Raw genomic sequence first — 12,465 nt, forward strand, 5'->3', positions numbered from 1 at the left:
AGGGTTCAGTGTTCAGCGGGACATTACTGCCATTTGACTGGCAAACTAACTCTACAGGAGTAAAGTTGAGCAGAATTTAAAATACTGTTAGATTTGAATGAATTCCTAAAATGTTACTTTCACATTGACTTCACATGTCTAGTGAGAGATGCCACTCACACCTCTGACACATCCTACGTCAAAGACAGTTGGCTAAGTATTATGTACAGTATATCTCAAAAGTGAGTACACCCTTTAGATTTTTGCAAATATTCTGTTATATCCTTTCAGGGGATAACATTATCCTACTGAAACTTTGATATGACTTAAAGTAGTCAGTGTGCTGCTTGAATAACAGTATAGATTTATTGTCCTTTGAAAATTACTCAGTACACAGCTGTTAATGTCTAAACAGCTGGCAACAAAAGTGAGTACACCCCATAGTGAACATGTCTAAATTGTGCCCAAAGTGTCAATATTTTGTGTGACCACCATTGTTATCTAGCACTGCTTTAACCCTCCTGGGCATGGAATTCACCAGAGCTGCACAGGTTGCTTCTGGAATCTTCTTCCACTCCTCCACGACGACATCACGGAGCGCACGGATGTTGGACACCTTGCACTCCTCCACCTTCCTCTTGAGGATGCCCCACATGTGCTCAATTGGGTTTAGGTCTGGAGACATACTTGGCCAGTCCATCACCTTAACCTTCAGCTTCTTCAGCAAGGCCGTTGTCATCTTGGAGGTGTGTTTAGGGTCATTATCATGTTGGAAAACTGCCCTACGGCCCAGTTTCCGAAGAGAGGGGATCATGCTCTGCTGCAGGATGTCACAGTATATATTGGAATTCATGTGTCCCTCAATGAAATGCAGCTCCCCAGTGCCGGCAGCACTCATGCAGCCCCAGACCATGATGCTGCCACCACCATGCTTGACTGTAGGCAAAACACATTTGTCTTGGTACTCCTCACCATGGTGCCGCCACACACGCCGGACACCATCTGACCCAAACAGGTTTATTTTGGTCTCATCAGACCACAGGACATGGTTCCAGTAACTCATGTTCTTGGATTCATTGTCTTCAGCAAACTGTTTGCGGGCTTTCTTATGCATCGGTTTCAGAAGGGGCTTCTGTCTGGGGCGACGGCCATACAAACCGATTTGATGCAGTGTGCGGCGTATGGTCTGGGCACTGACAGGCTGACATCCCACTTCTGCAACCTCTGCAGCAATGCTGGAAGCACTCGCACGTCTATTTTTGGAAACCAACCTCTGGATATGACGCTGAGCACGTGGACTCAACTTCTTTGGTCGACCCTGGCGAAGCCTGTTCCGAGTGGAACCTGTCCTGGAAAACCGCTGTATGATCTTAGCCACTGTGCTGCAACTCATTTTCATGGTGTTGGCAATCTTCTTATAGCCAAGGCCATCTTTGTGAAGCGTAATAATCCTTTTTTTCAGCCGCTCAGAGAGTTCCTTGCCATGAGGTGCCATGTTGTCCAGCATTCAGAGAGAATTGTGCCCAAAACACCAAATTTAACAGCCCTGCTTATCATTTACACCTGAATCCTTGTAACACTAACGAGTCACATGACACCAGGGCGGGAAAACAACATCATTGGGCACAATTAGGACATGTTCACTATGGGGTGTACTCACTTTTGTTGCCAGCTGTTTAGACATTAACAGCTGTGTACTGAGTAATTTTCAAAGGACAATAAATCTATACTGTTATTCAAGCAGCACACTGACTACTTTAAGTTATATCAAAGTTTCAGTAGGATAATGTTATCCCCTGAAAGGATATAACAGAATATTTGCAAAAATCTAAAGGGTGTACTCACTTTTGAGATATACTGTAACTAATGGTAAATTATCAAGCTTTGGGTCGTCAAATGAGTTTTGTGGGAGCCCAATATTATGTTCTTTTATAGGTCCTAAATGTTGGAGGTGCGCCCTGAGTATATTGTGTAGAGTTTCAGGAAATGTGACGAAAAAATTAAAACATTCTGAGATAGGACTCCCTGCCAAATGCAAGTCCACACCACTTTCCAAATCAAACCTACATCCTTGGATGCAGGGTGCAGTGTTGAAATTGTTCCTATATCTCTCAGTAGTGACGACTTTATGAGTTTCTTTAACGATAAAATTATAATTATTAGAGACAAAATTAATCTCCTCCTGACCTCAATTGGTAATGACTTAACTTCAACTGTTGGAATTTTAAAAACATCTGTAACTCCTGAAATATATCTAGACTGTTTTACTCCAATCAACCTTAACCAACTAACTTCAACAATCTCATCGTCTAAACCATCAACCTGTCTTTTAGACCCGATTCCAACTAAACTGTTTAAAGAAGTTTTACCCTTAATTAACACTTCGTTATTAAATATGATCAACCTGTCTTTATTATCTGGCTACGTACCAAAATCCTTTAAAGTAGCTGTAATAAAACCACTTCTTAAAAAGCCTGGTCTTGATCCAGAGATTTTAGCCAACTATAGGCCGATATCTAACCTTCCCTTTCTCGCTAAAATCCTTGAGAAAGCAGTCGCAAAACAGTTGTGTGACTTTTTACATAATAATAGTTTATTTGAGGTTTTTCAATCTGGATTTAGAGTTCATCATAGCACAGAGACGGCACTGGTGAAAGTTACCAATGACCTTCTATTGGCTTCAGACAAAGGACTCGTCTCTGTTCTTGTCTTGTTAGACCTCAGTGCTGCTTTCGACACTGTTGATCATGACATTCTACTACAGAGACTGGAACATTGTGTTGGCATAAGAGGAACCGCACTAAGCTGGTTCAAGTCCTATTTATCTGAGCGATCTCAATTTGTACTTGTTAACGATAAATCCTCCATGACAGCCAAAGTCAGTCTCGGAGTTCCGCAGGGTTCTGCACTTGGACCGATTCTATTTACCTTATATATGCTTCCTTTGGGCAATATTATAAGGAACCACTCTATAAACTTTCATTGTTATGCGGATGATACCCAATTATATCTATCAATTAAACCAGATGAAACCAATCAATTGGCTAAACTTCAAGCATGCCTTAAGGACATAAAAACTTGGATGTCTAGCAACTTTTTGATGTTAAACACAGACAAAACTGAAGTTATTATACTTGGCCCTAAACGCCTCCGAAACGCATTTTCTAATGACATAGAAGCTCTGGATGGCATTAACTTGGCCTCCAGCACCACTGTAAGGAATCTTGGCGTCATCTTTGATCAAGATCTGTCGTTTAACTCCCACATAAAACAAATCTCAAGGACTGCCTTCTTTCATCTACGTAACATTGCAAAAATAAGACACATCCTGTCTCAAAATGATGCAGAAAAACTAGTCCATGCATTTGTTACTTCAAGGCTGGATTACTGCAACTCATTGTTATCAGGTTGTCCAAAAAAGTCGGTTAAGACTCTTCAGTTGATCCAAAATGCAGCGGCACGTGTATTGACTAGAACAAGGAAATGGGATCATATTACTCCTGTATTAGCTGCTCTGCACTGGCTCCCGGTAAAATACAGAATAGAATTCAAAATCCTTCTCCTGACTTACAAATCAATTAAAGGTCAGGCTCCAGCATATCTTAAAGATCTCATAGTACCTTATAAACCAACTAGAGCATTACGCTCCCAGACTGCAGGGTTACTTGTGGTTCCTAGAGTCTCTAAGAGTACAATGGGAGCCAGAGCCTTCAGCTATCAAGCTCCTCTCCAGTGGAACCAGCTTCCAGTTTGTGTTCGGGAGGCAGACACACTCTCCACATTTAAGAGTAGGCTAAAGACTTTCCTTTTTGATAAAGCTTATAGTTAGGGCTGGCTCAGGTTTGCCCTGGATCAGCCCTTAGTTATGCTGCTATAGGCTTAGACTGCCGGGGGACACCTCCCTGCTCTCTTCCTTCTCTCCCTCTCTCTTCTTCTCCCTCTCTTCTTCTCCCTCTCTATCTGTATGCATTTATGTAAATGTATGTTACTAACTCACCATCCGGGGTATCATCCCCGGAGTGTCTGTCTCTCATGTGGCAGGTTGCCACTGATAAAGTTTACGTCAGGATCATGAATGAATTGTGACAGCGCCTGCTGACCTGGTCCTGCTGGACACCGGGAAGCCTTATTGACATTTTCCTGGATTCATCCAAACTTTCTATTTCTTTTTTTTTTCCAACACAACATAATTTCTGTCAAATGTTGTATTTGTACTATGTTGTTTATCCTGTACACACGACATCTATTGCACGTCTGTCCGTCCTGGGAGAGGGATCCCTCCTCAGTTGCTCTCCCTGAGGTTTCTTCCATTTTTTCCCCTTTAATTTTGGGGTTTCTTTTAGGAAGTTTTTCCTTGTGCGATGCGAGGGTCTAAGGACAGAGGATGTTGTAACCTGTACAGTCTGTAAAGCACACTGAGACAAATGTATAATTTGTGATATTGGGCTATACAAATAAATTTGATTTGATTTGATTTGATTCAATATCGTATGGCAGTCAGGATGTTTTTCGGACATCTGGTGCAACGGGCTCATTCCCCCCCATTCAAAAGAGTGGGAACAAATCAGACCCTACTAACTCCCGTGGCATCTGTGTCAGGTACATTATTCTGAAGTATTTAAAATAAAAGTCTACTACATTTTCTTGACGAAGACACAGCACCACCGACCACGTGTATACCCTTCACACTTAATTAACAAACCTGTACACCAAACAATAAATGGTAAGATCTATACTTGTTTCATTGATTTCAAGAAAGCTTTTGACTCCATTTGGCATAAAGGTCTCTAATATTCCAGGCTTCCATATTCCATATTGTGGTATAATGGGACAAAATGTATGATCTGGTTAAATCAATGTATTTATAAAATAAGTGCGCTGTTAAAATTGGACACCCGCTGGGACAAACATACAACAGAAGCTTTACATGCAGAATTAAGCAGATACATTTTACGCGTACACAGAAAAACTGAGGCTGATGGCCCCTCTCAGACACACTCTGACCAGTCTCACAACAAAACCGCTCCGCAGACACCTGTCACAACCTGGCTCGAGAGGAGGCGACAAGGAGGGAGACCACACAATCCATAACTTTGCTCTATGGTTTAATTACGTACATAATACACAAAGCACAAGGATAATAATAATAGCAGGCAGCAGGCCAGAGGGAAGAGGCCGAGAAGATCTTGCAGGTCTGCTTTATAGCCTGAGCCCAGCCTGCTCAGGTGTACTGCATCACTGACGAGGAGATGACGAGGTCTCAGCTCCACCAATCAACCTCCTGAAACACATGTTAATCACACAGCCTGGGAAGGACAGGACAGGGCCACCTCTGAGGCCGTCACACACCAAAGCAAGACTAATAACAATGTAAAGAAAACTATTTAGAACATTGGAAAGAATGAACCAAAAGCCAAAAGTAGATTAGAATGGGATCTTGTCAGAGTGCAGTTAAAAGTTGGACCCAAATGCAGTAAACACAGGCAGATAGCAATAACAAAAAGCGAGCTTTAATACTAATACAGGTATAAAGCAAAAACTGAGGGAGCAGGCTGAAATAAAAGAAACAGAACAAATTGAGCTTTCAGTCTAAGAATAACTAATAATAATTAATGTTGATGCATCCTATGTGTGATTACCATTACTTTTTCATCGGCTATCCGGGATTGTTGGGGCAATGCAAAGGATATAATAAAATGAATAAATAAATTAAAACACTGCATTCAAATACTGAAATGGATTTTGATTAAAATTGCGATGGTCGAAGCTTCAAAGCATTTGGGTCAGCCCTAGAATTTAGCACCTATAATAATAATGATTGTTTCTAGAAAAGAGAAGCAGCTCAAACTAAACCGCAGCTGTAACGCCGCACTTATTACCATTTCAATTATTTAAGTCGAAGAGTGGGCCTAAATCCAAGATAGGATACAAATGACTACAACTCATTTAACTTACGAACCAGGTAGCTCATTGGGGAAATGTGGCTTCAATGAGGACACCAGTACACAGCATATATAGTTAAAAGGCATTATACAAGGACAAGGTCTTTCAGCAGCTGTCAGCAGGCAGGAAGGTTAGATCAGACACACACACATGGAACAGGCAGAATGTTGGCAACAGAGAGTGTGCTACAGAGCCAGGGCTTAGGCCGACAATCAAGACAGACAGACTGGAGCAAGGAGAAGGATTGCAATATGATAGATGCTGAGTCGGGCTGAGGGTCAGTAAAGGCTGAGGAACAAACACAGATTACTGGGCAACATATACTGTAACAGAGGTCTCTCTGTTAGATTTAGGATAATGGACTGAAAACAAACAGAAAAAACTGTATTAACAGGAAGAGACAGACATTGCCTCTGGCACCTATGAAGAAACAAGAACTAGGTCAATAAAGACATGGACAAATGTGAAGAGAAGCAGAAACAGAAAAGCGGAGAGAGGTTCCAGCACAGAGAGATAAGACTAAAAGATTGAAGGGAACTGGCTTGCTGTATATTTGTGAAATGTATAAGTCAGAGAACATGGGGAAAACAAACTTACTCAGCGATAGTAGGAGGGCTACGCAGATTTTAAAAAACAAGGGCCTGACCCACAGTAGGAGTTTTTAATTTTTAATTCCAAAGATAACACCAAATATCAATTACAGTGTTTCCTATATATTCATTCTGCAGCAGCGCACTCAGGAGTGTGTGAACAAGGCAAGTGTCTGTGGTTATTTCACATGTCATAACAGCAGGACAGTCGAGTGTCTGTTAATGAAACTGCTAAAGTCAGTTGAACAAGTGAAGTGAAGTTAACATTGTTGGGAGCCTACCTGTTAAACCGACACGTTAACGTGCTGAATGAGTCTGTATCTTTAGCCAGACCAGAGAATATCCAGGAATATTTACCACTGTTTTGTAAATAACGGGAGTAACAGGGAAACCAGTTTTAGAAATGACGTATTTTCTTCTTAAATACGTGCAGTGCGGTAAATTAATGTATGCCGCTGTAAAGAGTAGTTTGTGGTTTTTGAAAAGTAACTGAAAATATTTGGAAAAGTAACTGTTTAATATAAATTAAAAAAACATCTTTCAAGTGTTAAATTTGAGGATGGAACTTGCTGTGAGGTAATTGCGTTTGCACACAACCATCCCCCTACCCCCCTGCGGCCCATCCGCCAGGCCAAAGCCATCAATCTAGGGGAAAAGCTGAAGAGGTAGAGTTTCATGACAAGAATGTAAAGAACAATATTTGAGTAATTTAACATCAAAATCCTTCTCTTGCTGTAAAACCATATGACTTGAACATCTACTTATGTATCCAATCAAATGTAATTTTTTAATTTTAGTTTTATCGTCAGCAAGCTTGAAGATGATGTTTGAACTGTGCTTGGCAGCACAGTCGTAGGTGAACAGGGAGTACAGGAGGGGGCTGAGCACACAGCCTTGTGGCGCACCCGTGTTCAGGGTCAGCGAGGTTGAGGTGTGGCTGCCGACTCTCACCACCTGGGGCATGCCTGTCAGGAAGTTGATTATCTAGCTGCAGATGGAGGCCTCCAATCCAAGATCAGCGAGTTTAGTGACGAGTTCAGAGGGAATAATAGTGTTAAATGCGGATCTGTAGTCTATGAAGAGCATTCTCACATATGTATTCCCTCTGTCCAGGTGGGTGAGAGTAGAGTGTCGCCAAGGAGATGGCATCATCCGTGGCCCAGGAAGAGAGGAGCAGATGTGAGTTTTGACTAGTCGCTCGAAGCACTTCATGATGACTGATGTCAGTGCGACAGGGCGATAGTCATTTAAACAGGAGGCTGCTGATTTCTTGGGGACAGGAACAACAGTGGATGACTTGAAGGGGGTGGGTACTACGGACTGACTCAGAAGCTAGCAGTGCAATATCATGGGTTAAAGGTTATGTATGCGTTTGGAATTCAGTTGGTACACACCACAGTTGGTACTTTACATGTAAACAACAACTAATTTGCTTTGTAGACTCTCTTGCCCCTCCTTCCTCTACCATAACAAATGGTGTTTTATTGGATTTTGTAGAGCTATGTAAGGCATTAGAAAGTAGACCATTTTGAGTTGTACATCTTGCTGTAATTCTCAAAAATAGAACTACATAACTACAGTAAATACATTCTCCCTCCATCAGAGGGTGAGTCGCCACTTTCTGTGAGAACTATTTTTGTTTCTGAACCTAGGTCGACACCTATCTCTTCACAAAGAAACATGTATGTCAGGAATTCTTGGCAAAATTTATGATGCACACCTATAAACTTCCTGTTCTAAAATAGATTGACCTATTTCTTAATTTAGCAACATTTTTAGGCCCTATACAGCTCCATCCATCTGTGTCAGAAGCATATGGTGACAATCTCATGCTGACAAAAGGTCAACTCTAGACATCTCATTAAATCAGCCATTATCGCTTTGCAGCTTAGATAAAATAAATAAACGTTCAGCGAAGCCAATAGGGTATCCCTGAAGTGATTAGTACTGCAGTTACACAGTCATAATATACATTCTGGGTTGTTTTGAAGAATGACTCTGCCCTATTAGAAATCACAGACCCACCTGCAGCACAAGGCCAGCTGCTGAAGATGATCTGCCCTTCAAAGATTATATTACACTAATGTAGGAGCACATTTAGCTCACTGGCATGATTTGTTGAGGACTAAGAAAATGAACTCAAAGGAGAGTATCAGTGTCTTTACACACAGAGGGCCAATGCCTTCTCTATTATTGTTACTGTATAATAATAATAATAATAATAATAATAATAATAATAATAATAATAATAATAATAATAATAATAATAATAATAATAATAATAATAATAATAATAATAATAATAATAATAATAATAAAATAGCAGTCTGTGCTAAAAATGTGATTATACACACACAGGACAAATCCACCTTAATTGTATGCACATTTATTAATATCAAAACTACAACAACTAAACACTGACACAATTAACAAAGACAACACATATAAATTATACTTGTGAAAACAAGGATATTATCAGACTTACTTAACTGATCATCAAAGGATGAATATTGACCAAAATGACCGGACTCGCAGTGATCATTCCCTGAGAAACCAAGTTAAACAAATATCAAATGGCCTGATGAAACTGGTTATTTGGATGAATGGGTTTATTCAAGTTGGATGGAAAATCTGTCCATGTCAACTGGAGCGTGGTGGGCGCCAGTATACTTCAAATAAACTGCTTGAAGGATCTTCTAATGGTGTCTGAAACCTTGTTTGGATAAATCCAAGAATTTCTGAAACTTTCTGAAACTGACAATCCACCAAGCATGGCTGCTCACGCGATGATAGGCAAGGTGTACAAGAATACAAAGCTAGGCAGGGTTTGAACTTCTCTCTCAAGCCCTGTTTTTGGCTAAAAGCCCTATAAATGCCCTATAAATGCAAAGGTCTGTCCCTGATTTGCTAAGTGACTTAAGCCAAAGTTATAGTTTCGGCGTCTGCAAGAACGCGAAGTCCGTGTGACGTGAACTTCGTTATCGGAGGGTGTACGCATGGTCTCTGTCCGCCAATTTGTTGTGGTCACTACTCTACAAGTGGTAGCTGTCGGAGGAAAAAGTCTGCGTCTGGGCCAAAGTACACACACGACTTCTCTTGCAAACACTGTAACATCAGTACAATTGTGAAATCATTAGAGTCTTAGCAGGTTAAAAAAAAGAATTAACTGGAGTGAATTTATTCACTACAGAAAAGAGGAAGGAGTTATACCAGGGAAAAGTGCCTGTTCCAGTACGACGAGTGGACAACGAAACATTTGATTTATACTTCATACTCTGCTCCTCATTGGTGGAGATTGGGGAAAAGACTATATTCCTCCTACCATTTCCCTTACATATCACTGTTATGCACATTTCTATAATGTTAACATGTGTATCACATGTAACATGATATCACTCCCCCCTGGTTAGCTGTAGCTGACTTCAGCATCCGCGAAAGCTCTTACGCCAGGACAGACCTGCTCGCATCCCCAGGGCTCGGCCATGCCTGTCCATATTAGGCATTTTTAATTGGCCAGGTGTTAATTCCTGCTGACATGGACATTTCTGTGTAACTGGGGGCTTTACATAGTGAGTTTCTGGTACTTTGGCACTCTGACCTCATTAATTTCAGCACATGTAAGAACAGACATAATATCTATTTTAACACTAGATATGGATACAATCAATATGCTGAATACCTTATTACATTACATTGTTTTATAACACAGAGCATTTACTATAGGAAACATTTCCCTTTGTTGTAACTTACTAGTCACATAACATTCCTGCGTACCGCTTTAAAGAGTACCTATCCTGTGGGATGAATGCATGAGGATAAAGCCTGATGACAGGTTCAAACACATGCATCTAAAATTACCCCAAGTATGTAGGCAACATGGATTCTGCACCATATAAGACCTTTACTCTAATGCTCATACTTTACTCTAAAAACAATAATTATATGATCACACATTGTGCAAAAACATCACTATGCAGTGAGCTGTTTGGTTTGAGCAAGCTAATGATATTAAAGCCAACTCTAAGTATGGGAATTACGAGGCCAGCGTCGGTACACTTCACGTGATATGTTCGTTTAAATACAGAGTTAAATATGAATGACATTCAGTGTATAGCATATCACAACATCCAGTGTGTGGTCATAGCATGACACTCAGTGCATGGTATAATAAAATACTTGGTGGGTGGTGTCGTGGAATTCTGCCGATACAAATTAAACCAAAGGGTTGCGAGAAGTAAATCTATTATACTAAAATAAAGATACTTGGTCAAAGAAGTGAGCTCTTTATTCCTGCAGGAATGGAACAAACGGTGTGTCAAATGGCCTATTGTGACGTTCAAACAGTCCACAATGAAGTTCAAACAGTCTTCCTTTGATGCTCAAACACTCTACCATGAAGTTCAACGAACAGAGAATACCATTAGAGCAGGGGTAGCCAACGTGGTGCCCGTGGGCACTTAGTCGCCTGCAGGGCCTAGATAGGTCGCCCGCAGGGCATGTTCTAAAAGTAGCACTAGTCACCATGAAGCTCCATCTAAAATTAGTATTGAATTGTTTTGCTGTTTTAAAAAAAAATCAATAACAGTTGAATTATTCTTTATTTTAAAAGGACAATATTGAATATAGAATTTAAAAAACAAAAATGTTTTATGTACATATCTACAGGGTCAGAGTTCAATTCCACGCACAAGCTAAATCTCCATTTCCCTTTTCGCTGAGACACAATGATTGGGAGGAAGAATTATTTTTTACAACAGTGAAAGAAAAGTGTGTACGTTTATAAATAAAATGTATTATTATTATTATTATTATTATTATTATTATTATTATTATTATTATTATTATTATTATTATTATTATTATTATTATTATGTCTCATTTGCTGGGCGACGGCAACGCAGCACATTGTGTACACTCTTCGGTACGTGTCACAAAGCTACCATGCTAACTAACTAACTAACTAACTAACTAACTAACTAACTAACTAACTAACTAACTAACTAACTACCTACACACCTGCAGCACTGCGGGCAGAACAAGCCGAGAGTTAAAGGCAGCTTTGGGCAGCATCTCTTTTCACCAGGCTGGTGAAAAAGTCACACAAAGCTTCTTTTAGAGCTGCACATTTTTAATAAAGTACAAGAAAACCTTTTCGGACGGAGAGGTCTTGAAAGGTGCAATGATGTTTTTGAAAACACTGTTCAAAGACGAAAAGAAAGGTTCCCATGTCATCTCCACTCTCTCTGATGTTACAAAGTTAGTGTTTGTACAAACAGGATATGATTTGAAGATGTGACAGTTCATGATTTCCTTATTTTTGTTTTACAGAAGTGATACTTTGTACTAAAATATAACCGGTGTGATTTTTAACAAAATGCTACAAATGTGCTCATTCATACAAAACTGTCAATAAAGATATTTACAAAAACATCAGAGATGTGATAACTCTGACTTTCAAATGTTGAAATACATTGAGAACATAAATACATAATGTTTAAATATATCTGTGTTTCCTACCATGGTAAATCATTGTTAATAATCATTGTGAGGAATAATTAACATTAACATGTGATCAGACAGTCTCTTCACATATATGAATATTTATTATGATTATTATTATTGATGATAATATTATCATTAAAGGTGAACTGTACAACTATGTTATTCAGGAAGTTTGTATCAAACAAGTAGCCCTTCGTATTATTCAGCACCCTTGAAGTAGCTCTCAGTATCATAAAGGTTGGTGACCCCTGCTGTAGACTATATAGTCACCAAGTGGGTGACAATGTTTACAGACAATCGGCTGTGCAACTACGCACATCTAGCTGATACAAGAGATACAAGCTGGCACATCTAGAGATACAAAAATGTCAAGGGGACATGACCAAAGTGTGCTCTGGTCCCAATCGCTGTAGTAGTAGGACAAACATAAGATGAACATATGAAGAATAGG

Source organism: Cottoperca gobio, chromosome 1, assembly GCF_900634415.1.
Source record: "Cottoperca gobio chromosome 1, fCotGob3.1, whole genome shotgun sequence".
Classification (NCBI taxonomy): Eukaryota; Metazoa; Chordata; class Actinopteri; order Perciformes; family Bovichtidae; genus Cottoperca; species Cottoperca gobio.